This window comes from Haliaeetus albicilla, chromosome 14 (assembly GCF_947461875.1).
Source record: "Haliaeetus albicilla chromosome 14, bHalAlb1.1, whole genome shotgun sequence".
Taxonomy (NCBI): domain Eukaryota; kingdom Metazoa; phylum Chordata; class Aves; order Accipitriformes; family Accipitridae; genus Haliaeetus; species Haliaeetus albicilla.
This window is the reverse complement of record NC_091496.1, coordinates 33,989,583-34,012,071: the sequence shown is the minus strand read 5'-3', so window position 1 is coordinate 34,012,071 and position 22,489 is coordinate 33,989,583. Positions and strand designations below refer to the sequence as shown.

At 43.6% G+C, this 22,489-nt stretch overlaps 1 protein-coding gene and 1 long non-coding RNA gene across 4 annotated transcripts in view; one reads left to right on the top strand and one right to left on the bottom strand.

Annotated features, from left to right (window-relative positions):
• Positions 1–2,073: 2,073 nt before the first annotated feature.
• LOC138689003 (uncharacterized) lies at positions 2,074–10,325 on the bottom strand. The gene is made up of 2 exons (XR_011327814.1): positions 5,912–10,325; positions 2,074–2,563 (listed from the first exon to the last, which is right to left on the bottom strand). It is a non-coding gene; the product is annotated as an uncharacterized lncRNA (long non-coding RNA).
• A 381-nt stretch (positions 10,326–10,706) lies between these two features.
• SCAF11 (SR-related CTD associated factor 11) overlaps positions 10,707–22,489 on the top strand; it is a 48,731-nt gene continuing 36,948 nt past the window's right edge. Inside the window, exon 1 of one of the 3 annotated variants that reach the window (XM_069802235.1) lies at positions 10,707–10,956. The gene's annotated coding sequence lies outside the window, so the exon portion shown is untranslated. Of the gene's footprint in view, positions 11,002–15,363; positions 15,385–22,489 lie in introns of those variants that run through there. The other 2 variants (XM_069802236.1, XM_069802237.1) reach the window with 2 other exon arrangements.

Below are 22,489 nucleotides of genomic sequence, written 5' to 3'. Positions count from 1 at the left end.
CTCCACCGCTGTTTCTGGGTGATCAGCTGGGGATTACTGCCTAGAGACTGTAATAACATAGCCCAGTTTGGGTGCAGTAAATCACTAATGTCCAAATTATGTTATCAACATAAAGTATTTGATAATAATACAAAGCTAAATGACTGTTTGGAAAAGCTGATGATGGTGGTGTTGGCATTGATGTAATTCATGTGAGCTATACAGCAAATAACCTGAAGTTCAAAATGATTTTTTTTTAAAAGTTACAGCCAAGTTTTGTTCTTATTTTAGTCACTTGGATTATTGCCTGTTGTGCTTAGGACTTGACATTTGCTGAACGCATTTAAAAAAACGTGCACAGCTCTAAAACTAGTTAATAGAAGTTACTAGAAGAAACGGTCTGAAAGTCCCCTGAGAAGGTGCCTGGCCCCTGAGAGCCACTGCCTCAGAGCAACTCCTCTTTCCACTCGTGTGACACTGAACCACATTTCTGTTTTCTGCGTTCTCTGAAGAAGACCCATGCAACCAACACAGGGGATCAACAGACTGACTCGGCAGACTCAGACTTACCAAAAGGATGAAATGAGCTCTCTCAAACGCAAAACAATCGAGTAGAATCGTCTTTCCTTGTCACCACCTCACCAACTCTTACCAGCACTAAAAAAACTGAACATGGATCATCTCCTGCCCTCTCTGGGTATTTCCAGACAAGCTTGTTTGACTCACATGGAGCAATCAAAGAGGGTATTACCATCTCTCGTTATCTGCTTTTCCCTTTTGTTAATGGTTACCACCTCATAACAGGCAGAAGAATCAATGTTTCAAACTGCACAGCATATTAATGTAAGGAACCATCAGTTTAGGATTTCTTTGTTGATTTGTTCTGGGGTGTTTTTTTCCTGATATGGAAACCTTCAGGAGAGGGACAGCTTAGACAGGAGGGGAAGGTAATATCTCTTGGTATGAACAGGCGGACGTATTCTAGAGACGGTGTTCTGCATCACATTATTTAACTTCTCCTGGATCACAACTAGATTGCACGGTAGGTTGGATTTCAGAGACTCCTGTTCATCCTCCAGTTACTGCCATTGCTAAACCAGAGAGTTACAGATACAGAATTCCTCATCAAGGGAAATGGCAACTGCAGGAAATTTTGAGAAGTCTGGTGTGTTCAAAACCTCAAGGAAGGGCAAATGACACTGCAAAACTCAAAATGTTGGGCAACTGAGGAAGATTTCAAGACAGATTTTATTATTTTTTTCTGAGCACCTTTGAACTGTAGTAGTTAATCAATACCTTGGAGAAAGTAAGTCTGTGCTAAAGATTCAGTATTTTAAACAAAATATATTGGGCTCTTCTATAGTAGAACCAGGAAAGGCCAAAGAGCGTTCCTAACATCTCGAGGTTAAATAAAGAAGATCAGACAAATCAATCCGCCCTTATTTGTCATGTAAAAAAATCAACTAATGGACCTTTTGTATTTGTTTAAAAACCAAAATCTTTTAGATATTCATATGAGTACAAAAATATTGATTCATATGAAACAAAGCTATTAGACTGCAGTGTTATAGTATTCTCCAGTATAGTTCAGACTGCATAAGCTATTGATAGATGAGATGTTTTCATCCCTTAGGGTAAACAAAAAGAAGAAAAAAAGATAGGGAAGGAACACTGTTTTGTAAGTTTATTGATGCAAGAGAGTGCTGGTATACAATAGGAGCAGTACCTCCATCTATGGCGTCCAGCTGTATGGTACAAATTAGGAGTCAACATGCACATAACAAAACACCAATCAATGCTCCTATGTGACAGGGCTCAGAAAGGTTTCATTTCACAGGGTTCCTTCAGTTCCTCAGTAGCACCTAGGTGTGCCTAATTTATTACCTGTTTGTAATAAAGACATGAGCTACAGAAGTCAAACTGATGAATTTGCAGTTAACAATTGCTTTAGCTGAAGTATTGTAAAATAACCAGAAAGGTGCAGTTTACCCATTCCCTCATTAAACAAGAACATTAATGGATTTATTCCTATGTCAAAAGGAAAGAAAAGATGAGACCTTACATCAAGTACATTAAGAACCAGTCATTTAAAAGTTCAGCATATAATTTTATATGTTCTTCCTCCTACTCCCAAATGGGAAAAGTATACATTATTTTCATTGATATGCTTTCTATATCATGAGGATTACAGTAAAGAGTTTCCCAAATAGATGGCTGAATCTACAGCAGGCACAGGCTGAGACTGAGAACCAGAAACGTTTTCAGTGTTCGCTGAGAAGAAGGTGTCAAAAGTTGAGTCTTGCCAAGCTGCCTATTTAAATAATGTTAAATGATAAAGGTAAGGGCACTGATCTATCTTGAAAACACTAATCAGCCATTATTTAACTAAATAATATGCAGAGATTAATGCAAAAAATCAAGAAATGAGAAATATAAAACATAAACTAGTACTTTTAGAAAGGAGAGTATGAAAAAGCAGAAATGGATACCTTTTTTTTGCCATTCCCTGGTCTTTTGAGACTGCAAGGTTTTAGAAGGAATGATCTGTGCAGCTGCAATCATGTAGCACATCCTTGGGCAAGATCTGAAAGTAATCATAACCACAGTTACAGCCTGAACCACAAAATCCCCAGCTGTAGCTTGTAGTGCCACCAGCTCCTAGTACACACTGTACCTTCACGATCTACAGCTTGCATGTGTGTTTCATGCCAGGTTTGTCCCAGGCATTCATGAAGCACGTGTGTGTGGTTGACTCACATACGTTATGCACCATTACACCACTTGATGGAAGCAGGTGGCTAGCAGTGGGAGATCCTACAGCTTGGTGTGAGAAGAGGTTGATAGAGGAGTAAGGAATCTTTCATTGTATTTTTGCTTATTCTGGTTATTTGCACAAATGCAAAAGACTTGGCCTCCCTAAATATTTCAGCTGTACTCTCAGTTTTTTCTTGGTGTTACCAGTTAATTCCTCTCCCTCTCCTCCTCCTCTCGCTCTGTCATACACGCAGTCCCACAGCAAAACCTCTCCACCCAAAGAGTTCAAGCCTGCATGTGCCTTTGAGCTAAACTTGGCTTTTACTTAGCTATCTCCTATAGTTCTTCTAAGATGAACGGTGGTAGTTACACCCAACACTTTCAATATTTATCACAACCTGTTACAGCAAGTCTGAGTGAAACCAGTAAGCCTGTTCAGGGTGGCAGAGAGGACCATGGCATAATGCGGTTCAGCTTAAGTCCAATGTGCTAAATTGGTTAGACAGGTCACCACCTCACAAATTAGAACACATAATTTGAAACAAGAAAAGAATGCGGGCTATTTTTGCTAAGGAGTGCACTGTTGGGTTTTTGTTAGAAATTGAAAGGTATGCACATACTGTATGCTGGCGTTAAAAGCTCCAACCATTTTTTGTCTTAAGACTGTGAATAACTGTGGTTGGTCACAGCTCACTGCTAGAATATTTGCAAAACGCTCATGGGAACTCTTCGAATAATCAAAGAATGGTGTCTCCATGACAGGATAACACCCATCCCATTTCTTGCCGAGGAAACAATATGGTTATATATTATAAATTATGGCTTATTATCTCACATCCTGTTTCCTCATAGCCCTAAACACAGGAAGCCTTTTCTTCTTCATGATATTCAATCTTGCTGTTAATAACATCTTTCATTTCTACAGTGGGACATATTCCAGAGGATTCCTGTCTATCTCCACGGAGCCCAGTCAAAGTGTGACCACGACCTGGCATAGCGAGAGGAAAATTCCGGCCAAGACCATTACAAAATTCCTCTGATCCTATATAAAAGGGTTGCTGCTATCCACAAAGAACTGAGAAAGTCTGATTTCCTAGGGTTTTGTCCAAGCTCTTCAACTTCAGAGCCAGAACACACTTTAATTGAACAGGAAACTCTCAGGATCTGACGCATGGTTCCTGGATATGGAAATACTGTGAATATGAAATGTGTGCTGCCAAATTTTATCTGATCTGATCCCACCCATCAGATTCTTTTGAAGCTCAGCTTTGCCAAAGATTAAGCCAATGGTTTTTTTTTGTATTTAGTTTACTAAATGGTAAACATAGCTGGTTCAAACACCAATAGTAGAACCAATAGTAGCTGATTAATCTCTTCTAATGAGTTGGAAGACCAAAAAAAGCTGAACAAAATAAACACACAAACAAAAATCCAAAGCGGAGGTTTGATAACTTTGTTTGCAACATGGCCACTAGCATTTATTAAAACAAATACAAAAAAAAAGAAAGGGGGGGGAAAGAAAGGGGGGGGAAGAAGGGGGAGAAGAAAGGGGGAGAAGAAAGGGGGGGAAGAAAGGGGGGGAAGAAGGGGGGGGAAGAAGGGGGGGGAAGAAGGGGGGGGAAGAAGGGGGGGGAAGAAGGGGGGGGAAGAAGGGGGGGAAGAAGGGGGGGGAAGAAGGGGGGGAAGAAGGGGGGGAAGAAGGGGGGGGAAGAAGGGGGGGAAGAAGGGGGGGAAGAAGGGGGGGGAAGAAGGGGGGGAAGAAGGGGGGGAAGAAGGGGGGGAAGAAGGGGGGGAAGAAGGGGGGGAAGAAGGGGGGGGAAGAAGGGGGGAAGAAGGGGGGGAGAAGGGGGGGGAGAAGGGGGGGGAGAAGGGGGGGGAGAAGGGGGGGGAGAAGGGGGGGAAGAAGGGGGGGAAGAAGGGGGGGAAGAAGGGGGGGAAGAAGGGGGGGGAAGAAGGGGGGGAAGAAGGGGGGAAGAAGGGGGGAAGAAGGGGGGAAGAAGGGGGGAAGGAGGGGGGAAGGAGGGGGGAAGGAGGGGGGAAGGAGGGGGGAAGGAGGGGGGAAGGAGGGGGGAAGGAGGGGGGAAGGAGGGGGGAAGGAGGGGGAAGGAGGGGGAAGGAGGGGGAAGGAGGGGGGAAGGAGGGGGGAAGGAGGGGGGGAAGGAGGGGGGGAAGGAGGGGGGGAAGGAGGGGGGGAAGGAGGGGGGAAGGAGGGGGGGAAGGAGGGGGGGAAGGAGGGGGGGAAGGAGGGGGGGAAGGAGGGGGAAAGGGGAAAGGGGAAAGGGGAAAGGGGAAAGGGGAAAGGGGAAAGGAGAAAGGAGAAAGGGGAAAGGAGAAAGGAGAAAGGGGAAAGGAGAAAGGGGAAAGGAGAAAGGGGAAAGGGGAAAGGAGAAAGGGGAAAGGAGAAAGGGGAAAGGAGAAAGGAGAAAGGGGAAAGGAGAAAGGGGAAAGGAGAAAGGGGAAAGGAGAAAGGGGAAAGGAGAAAGGGGAAAGGAGAAAGGGGAAAGGAGAAAGGGGAAAGGAGAAAGGGGAAAGGAGAAAGGGGAAAGGAGAAAGGGGAAAGGAGAAAGGGGAAAGGAGAAAGAAGAAGAAAGGAGAAAGAAGAAGAAAGAAGAAAGAAGAAGAAAAGAGAAGAAAAGAGAAGAAAAGAGAAGAAAAGAGAAGACAAGAGAAGACAAGAGAAGACAAGAGAAGAAAAGAAGAAAAGAGAAGAAAAGAGAAGAGAAGAAAAGAGACGAGTAGAGACGAGAAGAGAAGAGAAGAGAAGAGAAGAGAAGAAAAGGGAAGAAAAGAGAAGAAAAGGGAAGAAAAGGGAAGAAAAGGGAAGAAAAGGGAAGAAAAGAGAAGAAAAGAGAAGAAAAGGGGAGAAAAGAGAAGAAAAGGGAAGAAAAGAGAAGAAAAGGGAAGAAAAGAGAAGAAACGAAGAGATGAAAAGAGAAGAAACAAAGAGATGAAAAGAGAAGAAAAAAGAAAATGAAAAAAGAAGAAAAGAAGCAAAAAGAAGAAAAAAGAAAAAAAGAAAAAAGAAAAAAGAAGAAAAAAAGAAGAAAAAAAGAAGAAAAAAAAGAAGAAAAAAAAAGAAGAAAAAAAAAGGAAGAAAAAAACCCCAACACCCACAACAGTTCTCTATACTCTGACTGACCATACTCTCAAAAAAGACTTTTTTAAGTGTTAGACCAACCTTTTGCATTCCCTTTGGTTAAAAAGCAGAAGTCTTGAATTCCTCATCAGTGTGTGTTAACTCATCCCGCTTACTTTTATTTATAGCGCATCATGTTATATTTCCAAACAATGAAGCTTGCAAAGACATACTGCATGTAAATAAAAACCCATAATATCTCAATCAAACAATTTTTTAAACCAGGGAAAGAATGAAAAGCTCTAACACTGAAATAATGTTCTCAGTGCAGCCAAGCATCTGAGGCATCTTGACATACAAAACACACAACCTACTTACTTGGATAGATATACATATGGCAGAACTTCAAAATTAAAAATCCCCTAAAAAGCAATGAGAATGCAAGTACCAAAGACAGAGACTTGAGAACTCTACATTATTAGAACAATCAGCTAATCTACCTTGTTTATTTCCGGTTAATTTAATTTTTTGCATAATATATAAACACAAGCCAAAGTTGAATTTGAAATGAGCACAATAATCAAAATTCACTGCTGGAAAGAGGGATAGAGAGATCCCCAGAAAACTTCTGGAAAAAAATAATCAAGCAACCAATTTGTAAGTACTTCAGAGATAAGAAGAAGGTAAGGACCAACACTAAATTTTCAAGAACAACTGGTGCCAAACCAATCTCATTTCCCTCTATAGCAGAGTAACAGGCCCCTTGGATAGGACAGACAGAGCACTTACTGTACATTTGATTTTAGTAGGCCTTTCAATGCTGTTTAACCTAAAAAGGAGATTGAGAAGGAATTCAAAAAGTTAAAAGCAGATAAAAATCTGTTGCAAAGAGAAAGGGGACAATCTGATCCAGGTGCTCATGGTGGACAGGACCAAACGTACGGGCTTCTGATGCAGTAGGAAGGGTCACGGTTATGGATCAGAACAGCTTTCCAAAAGCATAAATTTTAAACCAGAGAAACAGCCTGCTTGAGGAGGCTTCGGAAGAGAGAGTTCACCGCCAGAGATGCTGAAGAACAGACTGAATGAAGGAGCAACATATGCATGACTGACCCTCCATGGGAGCAGAGAGGGTGAACGAGCTCTGAATAAACTCTCAGAGTCCACTTCAGACTTTTTTTTATGCCATTTTAATATATCTACATTCTTCAAAAGCTCAGAATCCAAGAGTCAAATAGATGAATCATTCATTGCTCAAATGAGCATCTGAAACCAGACAGCAAAAACATTATATTATTAATGGTTCTTTTGTTCCCTGGGCATAGGATATTTTAGTGGCTTTAACCGATCACTCCCAACAGTGTCACAATAGGAAGAAAAACCCACTATGCTAAAATTTTTTCACCTTATCTCTTCCAGAGATGGAACGTAGTACTGGCAGCTTCAAGACTCCAGAAATACCACTTTGGCCTCATTCAGGCTTATTACATTGAGAAAGTAATAATAATAGTCACTTACCTGTGCCTTTGTCGCAATGTTGTGTAGATGGTAAATGGCCTAGGACGGCACAGCATACTTCCAAGTTAAGAATTCAAATTTACAGCACAAATACACAGGTATCCCCATCTCCCACTCTGTGATCTATGCCAATCCTAATTTCTGCATTCACGGATAACTACCGTTTTGTCCTCCAGGAGTCCCACTCTTTACCATGTCCTGACTCATCCCTGATTTCTTCACCTACCACCTTCCCTCCTACGCTCTACCATATTACGATCAAAATCTCTCAAGTCTGTTCTGCCACCATTTCTCTTTCTCCCTTCCCCTAACACCACTCTTATTTCTAGTCTCACACTCCCTGTTGCTCCCCATTCCAGATGACCATGCCCTCATTCACACCGTTCTCCCTGCGTGTCTTCCAGCTTTCCTCTGGCACATCTGGCTTCTACCTGTCCTCACAGCTGTGCCATGAATACGGCTCTGCTTCTGCTTTCACACAACGCTGCCCTCCCGAGAGACACACAACTCAGCAAGAGGCTCAGCCTCAGGGAACGTTACGGCTGTCGTGGCTGGCGGGAAACTCTGAAAATGCGGGCAGAGTGCATCCCTCAAACAAAAGACAGGGTACACACAAAGGGTCTCCAAAGTACTACTAAAAATCAAGTGCCTCTTACAGCTTGGGGTTTACTCACGATCTTTGAGTAGAACATTCTGGAGCTAGCTGGAGAATGAAGAAACAGTCCTACTTAGGCCTCGCTACAAAAGACAACAGGCAATACTAACTGTCTTCACTAGTCCTATCTTTCACCTGCAGAGGATTTATGGGTTGTGGTGTCCACCTTGACTAAGGACAACCTCTGCTATCAGTCACTTAAAGAACACTTGAAGAAGCTAAAGACTTTAGAACATGTAAAAACAGACTAAAGATTTTATGTTTTTACTATCCTGAAGCATGGGGAAAAAAAAATCAAATGTCAAAAATCACAAGCTTGGCTCCCAAATCATAAGATTTTGAAAGCAAGATTCTCCTTTCAATGAAACTGGCTGGTGCTCCCAACTCACCCACTAATCCAGAAATTGTAACAAATTATTTCCATAACCATTTGTATAAATTTTGTCCCAGTCTAATGCCTCTTTTCCTACCATCTTCGCCTCAATTCCCAATGATATTTCATATATCAGTTCAGGCCAAACCACCCTCCCTTCTTGATTTTTGACAAAAACGCTAATGGGTACATGAATGAGTGGAGCCCAATAAATTTATGAATGTGCCTACGGCATAGGGTTTGAAGAGGTTAGTAGGAAATCGGGAGTTCATGACCCCCTACTTCTATATCCCTGTACAAAACCTGAACTCCTCACTCCTCCTTTCACCAGGCACAGAGCAGACAGAAGGAGCTACATCTCATGCTGCCTTCCTCCTTTGACATAACTGACTGACCGCTCACCCCTGATGGGCTGGTTCTGGGAGCAGCCATCCAACTGGACAGCGCTGTCCTTCAGCCCCGGTCAGACTGGAAACCTCTGTGGGCTGGAACTTCACGTACGCATAGGAAAACTCAAGACATGTTTGCTAAAGCTGACAGCAGTGAAACCCCAGATTTTTCTCTCCGTCGTAAACAGTGTACGGTACATACCCATCTCAAAAGGTGGACGAGAAAGGGCCAAAGCCATTCTACTACTGCATATCTTGAAGTTGTGTGAGTAGCTATACAGGCCAGTGCTGGAATGGACATAAGGCATACAATTAGAGGATCAAACAAAAGTACAGACAGCACCTCAGAAGTGATGAGTGTTGCTCCCTGCATTCCTTTCTCTCACAGACACTTCTCTTCGGCTTGCCTGGCTCTTCTGTGCAACATGATCTGTGCAGCCTGAGTAGATGACAGCAATGTGTTCATGACTTGTGACAGAAACAGTGAATACTAAGGCATCTGTGAGTCCCGAGTAGTCATTTTAATTAAAAGACTCAACAGTAACAAATAATAACATACAGCAGCTCTGTATAGTATGCCCTCCTTGCAACAAAACCTTACCTCCGTGGTCGGCTAGTCAAACACACAGCTGTTTTTCTGCTATCATTCTCCCTTCTTAATTGCTTCAGTGTCTTGCGCTGGGGTCATCCAAGACTTCCGTCTATTCAAACCACAGCACCGAAAGTCACCTTTCTTACTTTGTAACAGGGCTTTCTTTAGTCCCAACATTCGAACCTGCTTATTCCTTTCTTCAGATGATCCCACTGAAGATTTGGGGAGCTCGTTAACCTTAATAACTTTAAAGTCAGACTTACCTTAAACATTTCATCTCCGTTCCTAAGCCTGTGCTTTCCAACCTATGGCTATAGTCTTGCTTCTTACTACATTTCCCTGCAGCTTGCTGCTAACGAATCCAGTCTTTTCCTTTCTTCCTGTGACTCTTCTCACACGCTGTCCCCACAGGCTGCTCTTACTTAATTCAAGTTCTGAGTTAATCCTAAATTAACAGCCCGTCAGTCATCGTGGCAACTAATAAGGTATCATCATTCTCGGCAGACTGAGGCGGACACCTATCTCACTCCGCCTCAGGCCGCGACACCTTCGTTCTGGACGCGAGGAGACAACCAAGCCCGCGTAGTATTTGGGGTAGCTGGTTCCCCCTTTCCCTGCCGTTGGTTGCCACGGCAGGGCGCGTTGCCCTGGGGGGGGAGATTCACGCTGAGGGTTCGGCGCTCCGCCTCTCCGGGCAGAGCCCCTGCCTCACAGCGCACCCGGGGGGACGGTGCCGGGGACGCAGCCGAAAGCCCTGCGCCCCTCCGCCGGCGCTCAAGGGCGGCTGCCGGGGCCCTCGGCCCGCCCCGGCCTCTCGGCCCGCCCCGGCCTCTCGCCCCGCTCACGGCCGCGGCCGCCATCGCGGCGGGCAGCGGGGCCCAGGCGCGGCCTAGGCCGGCTGCGTGACGGCCCCCACCGCCTGTCTGCAGCGGGTCGCGCTCCCGCCGTCACGGGGCTCCGTCCAAAGCTCCTTTCGTCTAATTGGATTAAAATAATCACTTAAAAAAAAAAAAAAAAAAAAAAAGAAAAAGCTTGGTGGGGGGGTGGTCGCGGTCAGACGACGTCACGGCCCCCGGGCCGCGCCCTGCCGCCGCGCCGCCACCAGGGGGCGCCCCCGCCCGCGGCGCGCGGCCCGGCCCCGCCCGCCCCGGCCCCACGCGCCCGCCCGCCCTCGTCCCATTGGCTCCTCGGGTCACGTGCCCTCCCCTCCCTCCCTTCGCCCTCTGGCGACTGCCCCCCCCCCCGCGCCCCTCCCTTCCCTTTTCAAGCCGGCGCTGAAGGACCTATCCCACAATGCGCGGCGCGGGACGGTTTGGAAGCGACTCGCTGGCGAGCTGCACCGCCCGCCCGCCACGCCACCGCCTTCCTCCCCGCCCCGCGGCGGAAGGCGGCAGAACAGCGCCCCCCAGCGGCCGCCGCCGGCCGACCGCGCACTCCCGGACATGTGGCCCGGCGGCCGCTGAGCGGGGGCCCCCGCCGAGCCCCGGCCCGGTCCGGTCCACTCTCCCGCCCGGACGGACGCTCCTTCGGTAGCAGCGGAGACGGCAGCAGGAGGGCGCGGGGGAACCGGAGCCTCCGCTTGCGTGTGGTGACGGCTTGAGGGGGACGCCGTGGCGGCAGGTGAAGAGACGCGCACCGGCGGTTGGGGCGGGCGGTTGCCGTGAGGTGAGGGAGAAGGGCTCGGCGCCGTCCCCGGACGTGGGACGGAGGGGAGGGAGGGAGAGAAGGAGGGAGGGGAGGCGGGCGCTGCCGCCGCCGCCGCCGTCGTCCCGCTCTGGCCGGGGCCTTCGCCTCCGCTCGGGGCCCGCCGGCCTCCGGTGCTCCGCTCCGTTTGCCGCCGGCTCCGGCCTGGGGTTTCCCCCCGCTGCCCTCCTCTCGCCGGCCCGGTGCCGGCGCTCGGCCGCCGTGACAGGCCGCGGCGGGGTGCGGGGTGGGGGGGGGGAGGCCCGCCTCGTCTCGCCTCCCGGGGCGAGAGGGGAAACAAAGGGGGGCGGCCGGGGCGATCCGCCGTGCGCAGGAGACCGCCGGCCCCCTTCGGCGCCGAAAGCTTTTGTGAAGGCAGAACGGGAGGAGCAGGAGCAAGCCCTGCCCGGTGATCCGTGAGCGGGGTCGGCGCGGGGACCTCCCCGCCGTGGGGCTGGCCTGAACAAAGATCCCGGTCCCGGGGGGGGAGGAGGAGGAAGAGGAGGAGGAGGAGGGTCCCTCCGCTTCCCGGGAGCGGCAGCGTTTGCCGGGAGAGCGGCTCCGGCGAGCAGGACTTACTCCTGGAAGACTTCGGAGTCGCGGAGGAAGTTGCACGGAGAGGCTCAACTTCAAAGCCCGGCTCTGCTTTTGTGCTGTCGTGGAATCGCGACTGACTCGGGAACGTCGGGGAAGTTGCGGAGAGTAACGCTGGAGCCTGGAAGCGAGACGGTTATCGAGCCAGCGAGAGACTCTCCAGTTCTTCTTGTGTTTTAGAGTACATGGTGTCCTAATTCTTTTCTTTTTTTTTTCCCCTTTGGTGAGTATTAAAGAATATTATTAGCCGGAGCCCCAAATGTAACTCATCTGTGACAGGCTATCTCCACGTTTATCACTTCAAAACACTTTCAGCAGGACTGAAACTGGTCCCCTTCCTCTCACAGTGTTTTTATTTGAGACTACTAATTAATTTTAAATTTTTAGGGAGGATCAGATAACAGAGGGAAAGGCCAGGTAGTTACTGTTTGTTTACTATCAGTAACTAGGTACTGTTGGCGAAGAATCATTTATCTAAAACGTCACAAGATGGTTAAGGCTGCTCACATCTTAGTAGCAATTATATAGTGGATTGGAATGCCCATGATTATTGAACAGCTGTTTTAAGATTGTAATTTTACAGCTTTTTTAATGGCTTCAGTAACCTTAAAGGGAGATCTGGCTAACTTAGTGTCTCATGTTATGTTCGTATATCACTAATGTATCAGGGGGCTTTTAATTTTCTTGCGGGGAATCGTAGTTTTAAGTGAAGTGTAGTCTAACTTAGAGTTTTACGATGTGGGCATTCAGGCTCTTTTACACATGGGAGAAGAAGAATGGGGGAAGTCTTTAGTAATTTTATCATGTTTTCTTTTGATCTTAGCAGAAATAAGTAGTAGGCTTCTTAAATGAAATGACAGGGCAACAAAAATTCGCTCTTACTTGGTTGATTATGCACGGTAATCCATATCTCTTTTTAACTGAAAAGCTGTATTTAGAGATTCACAAGAATAAAAAAAAATGGATAGCATCCTCTTCGGTGACATGGAAAAGACTTGGAAATGATCCCAAGTACTTCTTCAAATGTTTCCTTTAGAATTTCTAGGAATATGGTGTTTGTTGTTCTGCTTTCATCAGATAAGATGAGAAATAGTTGGGGGGGGAGGGGGAGGAGGCTATTTAGACTCTAGTCACAATGTTAAATCTTTTGAGCTTTCCTTTCAGTAGTTTACATTTGCTGATGTGTCAGTTTCCAAAGTGATAAATGGCCCAAATAAGAAATACATCCATTTTCTTTCATGTTCCACTTGCCTTAAAGTCTGCTTGTGAATAAGCAGAACAGACAACAGCTTTGTGGCCTTGGGGCTGGGGGGGAGCGGGGAGGGGGTGTGTGTGTGTGGAAATCTCTCTCTTCTAAATGTGTTTGCAAGAGAACCATTTCAGACCTTCTCTAATAGTGATAAACCTGGGTTCACTAGTTTGTCTTGTATTCAGATTACCGTTAAGATTGGGAACGCTTCCCCAGGAATTTGGTGAGTTTTTTTGAATGTGAATTTATAAGTGCTTAAACACAGTATGTGAAGGTTGTTGAGTTTGACTTAACAAGGAGATGTAAGTTTATCTTATTTTCCAGTTATTCAGCTATCAGTTTTGAAACATCCAGGTGATAAAGAGTTTCTTTGTGCTTTTGACTGACTGTGGTTTGACATAGTTGATGCATGACTTCTAGCCCCTGGTTTTATAAAACTTACAGGTGGTTCTGCTCATGATACATGATGGTTCTGCTCTAGTTACAAACGTGTTGTCAGAGGTTTTCTTCCCCTGTTAAAGGGATTCTTTGCAGAATCTTCTCAGTTTTCCACTGTCCTGAGTACTAAAAAAACCTGTGCAAAGAAGTTATTTAAAGTTTACTACTTTTATGCAGTAATTAAAGGGTGATTCTATCTCAATTAATGCTATATTTAAACATGCACAATAATAATGGGCAAAAACACTGCTGGAAAAAGTTTGATGGACTGACTTGCCATCTCTACACCAAAATTCTTGAAGCCTGGCCATCTGTCAGTCAACTCACTGTTCAGTGTTGGGGTTTTCTTTGCCAGCAATGTAAGGTGAGGGAGAAAAAACATCCTTCTGGTAAATAGTAACAAAAACATGCGGTCCAGTTCCTGCTGATAGCTAAACTGATTATTCAGTGCTATTGACCATTGTTATCAATTTGTCTGAATGAATTCTGAAATGGTTACAGTTAATCTGCTAAACCATTTAAGATTAGAGTAGATTTCATAAATCTCAACATCGCCCAATTTTTTTGCCTTTGTTTGGAAGTTAGAGATATGGTGTTAAACAGATTTATACCCTAACCCTTCTTCTGTAGTCATAAATACCAGAGGTCTCTAATGTGCATATTCTTTAGGGCACTTCAAATCAAGGGCTGGTTCATGGCTTTTCAGCAGTGTGTGCACGCGTTGTTTCACCTGTATGTGCTAGTCCACCTTGGTCTGAAAGGGCAGTGACCTTGATCTGAGAGGATACGAGTACAGTGATGTTGTATCTCCTCTTCCCCAAGTGTTTGATCTCTTTTTACCCAACAGTTGAGGATGTGGGCACAGTTTGCAAGCAGAAAGCCGTGAACATCTCTGTTTTGGGTTTGAAAGTTGCTTAGTTTTGGTACCTTGAACCACTTGAGTAAGATGATTCTTTGTGTAGGAAGTTAGCTGCAGTTGTGAAATAACAAATGGAGGACTGTAGCTGCTGGAAGATGGAAGGTGAACGTGTGTCTGCCTTTCTGTTCCTTAAAGCTGCAGCTCTGCTGTCCCGAACAGTTGTCCATCACCTACCTCTACATCTGGGTCTGGTGGAGCACCAAAGGCACAGTGACCGCGTTTGAAGGGCTCTCAGAGGTTGAGTGTGCATAAACTGTACTTCAGTGGCCACGCCAGATTCAACAAGTAGTTTTTCTCTGTCAGGAGTTTAAAAAAAAAAAGTGCTAAGGAAGTTGCCTCTAACTTTTAGAAACATTCAGCTTTCCTATATTTTATTATTGTGGCACATCAGGTAGCTTTCCTAAGACTTTTAGTTGGAGAAACAAATGAAATTTAGCCAAATGTATAAGTTGTCACTTCTAGGCTGGGGAAATTGTTAACTGACTTGAAGAAAGATGATCAAAATACTGCGTTTAATTATGTATAAGTAAGCAAGATTAAAATAAACTGCATACAAAATGCATTTATGCAGGTAACAAATACATATATATACATACACACAGACACACCTGTAGGCATATGTGTATCTGTGCCTTATATTTGTGTGTGTTGTGCTAAAATGAGTATTTTCATTCATTCATTTTTTATTATTAAGTAATGCTGTCTCACAAATTGTCTTGATGAAACAGTAGTATTACTCTCTTTTTTCTCCATGAGAACATAAAATTTGAATTTTTAACTCAAAAATACTTCATCACAGTGAACATGAAAAAGTAACTTTTTAATTTTATGGTTCTGTGGTCAGTGGTATTTCTTCTTAACTTTCTGAGATTATTTCACATGTGTGTATTTAAATATTTAAAAAAAAAAAAAAGAATATGAAAAAAGAATGACTATGTAGAGAGAATTGGGAAGAAGAAGAAATATGTCTTCCAGAAGCTGTTTTCTAAAGCCTAATACTGTGGAAAATTGCAGTATCTGATTACTTTTTCTAATAGACACTAATAATAATGTCTGTCTTAATGCAGTTTTTATTTAGGGATTGGTGAACTCCCATTAAAATGCAATCTTTGTTCCTCTGTTATTAGGTCTGTAGGTACTGCTTAACTGTGATCTGCCTTCAAAGGTACTATCTGTGAGTAAACCTGAGTGATGCATTTAATGATGTTTGGAACTTTTCCAGGCTAGTATGAAATTGCTTGAAAACGTCAAGCGAGTTAACGCTTGTTGTCTCTCTACTCACTACCTGGCTTTTGTTAGACTGCCAGCAGTAATATGGAATGTGAAATTCCACGGGATCAGTATCAGATAGAAGTCTTCATGTATGTCCGTACCTTTAGACAGCAACACAGGCCAAAACTGCAGCAGTGAAAACTTCTACCTTTCTCGGTGTGTCACAAAAGAGATGAAGATCCTTACCTGAAACTGAGCTGTCTGATATTCAAAACTTGAGTTTTAAGGTAGAATTTGAAGGTAGATGAGCAGTCTTAATTGGACTGCTCACTATCCAGAGCAAATGACTTCAGCAATTCTGGACATAAGAGGGACAATGAAGTTCTTCCCTGCCTTCTACACAGCCACTGCATAAGCACTTCTGGTACGCAGTTTTGTTGTTTTGGTTTTTTTTTAAGCATTCTTAGTTTGTTACTTGTGATGTAAAAAGTAGTGACCCCCGTAGATGGATAGGTGTAACAAAAGCAATTGGAAGTCCTCTGAAACAGGTGAAGAAAAGCAGTCGGTTAGGACTACCTTGAGCTCATTGGAGTTTTGGTTCTAGAGATGTTACCAAATAAAGATACCTGTAACAATGAAGGTAAAGTATATTCTCTCTAAACCTATGCAGTTGTGATTTTTCAGATCTAGTTTTATCAGCCTAAGCAAGAAAGGCACTTTACACAACTCTTGGATCAGTCAGTTGGTACCAGCGGTTATTTTGTGGTGGTTACTCTGGCAAGAAACTTTGAATGAGAGTGGAGTTCATCATTGTAAGGAGCGCCTGGTATTGTTGATGTGGGAAGCTTAAGTTCTTTTGAAGCTTTGCAATGAGGTAGAATAATCAGTTGTAACAAAAACTAGGTTGGTTACTTAAGAATTCACAGCAAAGTACTGTTTTGTTATAGGTGATTTCTTGATGCCATCTGTATGGTGAAAGTAACTCAAAATGGTGGTTAGCATGTTTTTCTATTATAGACTCTCTTCGTAAGTGGAAAGGAAAGGTGATGGAGTTCAGGTTGTATTTTCAAGCTCAGATGTGGCTCTTCCCTCTTCTGTGGTTAATAGTTTCTGTTACCTTCTGTGTGTTGCTATTGGTGTTAAGGAAACCTTCTCTCATGTACCTGTCTTCCATTCCTGGCTGTGTTTTTCTAGCTTTATTTTAGCTATCTGGAAAGTTATCGCTGTTTAAGGGCTGTGAAAGCAAGATCAACAGTAATTGAAGCTGCTTACTCCCCATCTATCTACTACTTCTAAACTGACGTCTAATGCATTATTATTCTACAAATATTGTAGGAGATTTTGTGCTAAATGCAATTACACTTAAAATTATTTCAGTTATCATAAATGTTTTGCAAACTCTTTATTTTTTCCTCCATTTTCCAAAAATACAGCATTTCTTTTTGTCTGAGATTTGTAAGAGGTTAGTGTGGGTATTTGACCTGAGCTTATGAAAGAGTTACTCAAAGTCAAAAGAAGTTTGAGGACCATGTTTTTGACATCATAGCTTTCATCTAGTGTCTTTTTTAAAAGAGTACGCCTCAGAGAGGCATGGCTATGTTATTTTCTTTCTTTTGTTTGTTTTTGTACCAGTGTCTGTATATTTTACATGTAAGCCGAAATTACTTTTTATGGAAACACATTTTTTTAATACCAAAAGAACATGTCATATCGCTAAACTCTTGATATGATGCATAAAATGAAGGAACAGCATGCTTTTAATAGAGGACTCAAATTCAGTGTATTTTTATCAAGTGCGTGTGTATGGTTCTACACAATCTTCTGTAGCGCATTTTTTCCGTTTAAGTAAACCCATAAAATTATAGGGGAGCCTATACATTACATAAGTTTTGTTAGAGGGATGCCCTTCAGTTTGCAGGGGTTCAACATTCAGAAGCTGAGAAATAACACTACCATGATGTAGGTGAGAGAAGAAATGGTAGTCTGTAATTGGACAATTGCATGCTACTTCTTTCTTTGCTGGGTTCTGCCCTTTTTTCTTTGGCTCAACATACTTTTCTAATCACCTACCACTCTGGTTTTGTTGCCCCATTAATGTTTTGCATCTTAAATGTGCTTCTTGCCATTGCTGCTGCCCCTGAGCAGTAATGCTTAATCTGAGTTCAGTCTTACTCCATCAGTTTTGCCTATCATTTTTTCCTTCCACTGTTAAAAGGTCTTAGCTTTTCTACTTCTGTCTTTGCAAGCTCTTGCGGTTCAGCTCTCGCATCCCTGGTGTTTAAGTCCAGCTATTTGGGCATGTTTAGGATGGTATTAAGAAAAATAAAGATGGTCTTCCTAGTTTCTTTAGTATCAGAGAAGTGATTGCAACAAGTCCTGCTGTGTTGCCATAGCACTGGCTGAAGTATGCTCATTCATCTTGTGGGAATGTTGCATGTGCAGTGTAGCAATGGGATAGGAACTTCCAATTATTAGTCTATGCTAAGCACAGATGCAGTTTATGGGAAAAAAATTAAATGCAATGACTAGCAAAGATTTCTTGAGTAAATGCAAACTTTTTTCCCAGATCTGTGGCATGGCTAGATTTGGAAGGGTTGCTTGTGTGGAAAGTATGGTCTTGATCTCAGTGACCCACTGCCAAATATCTGCTCTTTGGTGGAAAGCATGAAAATACTAGTGCTTCCAAGTGGCTAGAAAAAAGTACCTTTTTTTTTTCAACTGTTCTTGGAAATGGCTGAGCCATTTTTGCTGACTTTGGTATGTAATGTTATCCCTTCCAGCTGCAAAAGTATGCATGTGACTGAGGACCCTCAGCAGCGGAAGGCAAGGTCATGAGTTTATGCTGATTTGATTTAGTTGCTTGAACCATGTGTACCATGACAATAGTACCTAATCCCTAATTAGTTCCTGTTATTTGTAAGTCTCGATTTCACCCAGTTTAGTCACAGACTACTTAGAAGAAACACTTAAGTGCTGAATTGTACATTTTGTGGGAGAATGTTATGTACACTGTTTTCTCTTTCATATTTCTTTGTATTATGTTAATCACGATGGTTCTTCAGTGTTTTATCAGCAGTATATGGAACGGCATGACTTGGCCCCTGGCATACATGCATGTTCTCCCTGCGGGGGTGGTTGTGGTATGGTGCTTCTTGTGTTGAGAGCTTTATCGTACACATGCACGTGTGAAACAGCAGCACAGTGCATATTGCCTTCTATTGAAAATACTGGTTTGGAAAGCAAAATTGGTAGCCTTTTAATTTATGTGAATATACTTTTCATCATCTTGTATCCGTCTTTAGAAGGTTCTATTCATCCTGTCTTCTGTATAAATGAAGTGTTTTTTTTCCTGGAGGAGTTTACCATGGCTCCAGTGAGTGTTATTTCTTATGGCTGTCATGGACCCAGCCATGCACTTCTGTAAAGATCAGGTCTGGGATTGTCTTGTGTAATTCAGAACATCTTTGGAAAGCAGTGTTATGAGTGGCAGCGTTACTGAGGAGCTACCCTGCAAAACTGCCACAGTTCAGCGCGTAGGGAAACTACGTGGCTCTGTCCTCACTGCTTTTGTATTGTCAAGAGCTGACAGAGGCCTGAGTAACCTAGTTTGTCCTCTGGCAGAGTGGAAAGGGGTTTTCTCACAAGCTTGAGAAATGTCACTGAAGAGCCAGTAGGGATGCAAGCATAGCTTTAAATTACAGGTTAGATTGATCAGCTGTGAATATATACTTTGAATCAAATGAGACTGCCCAGTGTGACAACTAACTCCTCAAAGTGTGCTTTCCCCGCCGGTTAACTACCAAGTTTAGCTTCATCTAGTTCTCACTCTGCAGATTGAATTTGCCAAAGCACTGGGCCATCTTGATTGTCAGTGGGCACCCTGAACGTGCTAATAGTACAGAGCTGTCACTTCGCTATACTTTGTCATGTAATATCATGTCGTCTGATGAGTTAACCTCACAGCTGCTGGCAGATATTAAAAATGCTGGAGGGATAATTGATTTAGATTGACTTGTGGAGGAATCTGCTGAAGTACAGTTTCTCATTGCTGCTTACTGGGTATGAGCCCTTAAAATGAGTTCAGGAGACATCCTAAACTTCTGCCACCTATCCTAGTGGAACAAAGCATTTTATGGTTGACAGTGCAGAAAGAAATTAAATTTGCCTTCTGTAGATAATTACCCATCAGTGCCAGTAAGGTAACTGTAGTTCAGTACCAAACTCAGATTTGTCACGTCTAAAAGCTGCTAACCGCTGTGCAAGCTGGTAATCAGCTTTCGTTCACCTCTTCATGAGCTTCCTCAGAAAATGGGGCTCAGCCTTGCATGATAGCATGGTGAGAACCGATGTACACAGGGAGACTTTCTTCAGTGTGTTTTTGACAAAGAGAATTAATATCCTTTTGATGCTTTAACTGTTTAGGTCAAACATTGTACTGTTTATGGTTTGTGGAAGTATCAGTCTTTATGTGGATTGTGCCAGTAGTTGGGTGGATGCTCCTGATTCTGACAAGCAAATCGCCCTTTGCATGTGTGTCATCTTTGGAGGAGGAGGGGTGCTATAACTGTTTCACAAACCTTGGTGCCTTGTGTTGTCTTGAATTATCTACTACTTAAGACTGATAAGATGGCTCACTCTTTCGGACGGTTCTTGGGCTGGGATTTGGAATTTTGCTGAAGACTGATAGCTTTATTATCAGTTGAATTTTAGCACAAGATCTTCAAGTTTGTTGTTTTGTTAAGCGCTTGTTTTCCAGCGCTAATGGTTCTTCTGTAACCTACATCCTTATTTTTCGTTGTTACTAGGTAAAAAACAATGAGAACTGGTTACTTTGGGAAAGAAAGGAACATGAAGGCTGGTAAATCAGGGGGCCAGCTGCATGACTGGGATTCTGAGGTGAAGGGATGCTTGTCCCATGTGTGAATTTCCCAGTACAGAGAGGTATGGGAAGTTCCTTAATAGATGCCTGTTGGTGATACTAACTTTGTGACTATCTTCAGTCTCTCATATGCGTAAATCTGTTGGGTTTTGGGTTCTTTTGGCTTTGATAATAATTCTTACTTAAGAGCATTAAATTGGTGCCATGCTGTTGTTATAGGTATTAACAGCAAAGTACAAGTTTTGTGATAGGTTACCCTTTTTTTCAAGTTGGTAGCCTGTCTGGTTTAGTTCTGTGTTGTACTGAAGCTTTTTGGATAGTGAGTTTTCTAAGTAGAGCTAGAATGTGGTTATTCACCCTTACACATCTGAATAACCTGTGATGAATAAAGTATTCTTCAGTTACTGTTAGTAATAGTAGAACACTAGAGAAACTTGTGGATCAGCATGACTTGTCAAGGCACGGATACATGAAATGGTACTGCTGACATTGTTTGGCTACCTTCTTATACTGCCCAGTAAACTGAAGTGTTTTAAATGCTAGACACTGGAGTTCAGTCTGATTTGTAGCAGCACTTCAACATGTAACATTCTGTAAAAGACACCGTGTGTCCCCCACAGTTTATAGAATATTCTCAAATATGTGAGGTCTTATAAAATTACATTTCTTACTGCCCTGATGTCTTGCAGGTGCTCTTTTGTTAAACTTCAGTGAGGAGCACTGCCTGCTTCCTTGACTTAACATGAAGAGGTCTGGGTGGGAGGTTTTGAGCCAGTTTATGATTATAAGCTTTATACAGGAAGATTACCTTGTGTGTGTGTCTACTGTAAGGTTCTAAATCTTCCTTGAAACTCTTGGCTCTTCAGATGGTCAGACAGGTTACTAGATGATGATCGCTGCATCTGATCCACTGCAGCAGTTCCTCAAGCTGTATTTGCACATTTCCATTGAGTTGTGCGTGCCTTCCTTTCTTAGGAGGCAGTTGTGATGTTGTCCTGTATACTTCTGTGAGTGCTGACTGGGTGTGAGGGTTGAGTGTCCACAGCTGCTATTCAGTTTGTCATTGTTGAGGGGGCCACAAAAATGGAAGCGTTGAATCTAGCAGGGATGTAGCTGTAGCCACAGCATCTGCAATGTACGTGTGCTTGTCAGTGTGTTGCTGCTAGACTGTGGGAAAAGAAGACCTGAGGAGGATATCCACTGTGGTGGTTTGTTTTGGTTTGGGGTTTTTTTTTGTGTAGGGTAGGGGCAGGTGGGCAGAAGGGAGTGTACTGTTTAGGATGGTATAATTCTAGCCATTTGGCTTTGACAGTTTTCTCCTGTGACTTTACCCTGTGTTTTTGTGGACTTGGCAGGTAATCTAGGTACTGCTATGTCCTTGAAGGGGGGAAGTTTGACAACAAAGTCTTGGCTATTCTAGCACCTTGCCACTGCCAAAAGGGGTGATCCCATTTTATGTCTTCCCTCCCCCATTCTGTCGCTTGCAATTTCTTTGGCACATGTGTGGCTCTTAGCTGAGTCTGCTCACCATCACTAGTGGTGAGAAACAGAGCTGCTTCTTTTGGTGGCAGCAAGCTTTTAGATTAGATTAGCTCTCTTGGGTAATTGCATCCTTAGAGGGTCTGGAAAGAGTCTTTAAATCAGCAGTGTCTCCTTGCCTGAATAGCACTGATTCTTTCCAAGACACTGGATCTACATGAATAGGCTTAAACCACCTATAGAAGAAGGTTTCTCTTTCTATTCCCCAAAGCATAGCACTGGTCTCTTTCTTTCTCTTCATCTTTGTTGGTTCTGTGGCATTCCATTTGAGAATGCAGACAAGGTGCAATTTGAGCATACAAAGAGTAAAGATTCTCTTTAAAAGCCCTCTTTTGAGTGTGCCTGTTGGTTCTATTCTCACTAATGTTCTGGGCCATGAGATTTTACTACACAAAGGAGCAAATCCAGGATAAGTGCTTCCAGATCCTCAGTTTAGCCCTCATTTATTGGAGGGCAAACAACACTACTGAATTGTCACTTGAAGCAAGTCTACCTTCAGGCTTTTCAGACAAATTAAAAGTTTTTCCAAGTAAAAAGAACTGTGAAGGTTCTTGATGTATTTTTGCAACTACCCAGTAGTGTCTTTTTTTTTTTTCCTTTTCTTTTCTTGGAGTATGTGTTGCATTAGACTTGGCGATAC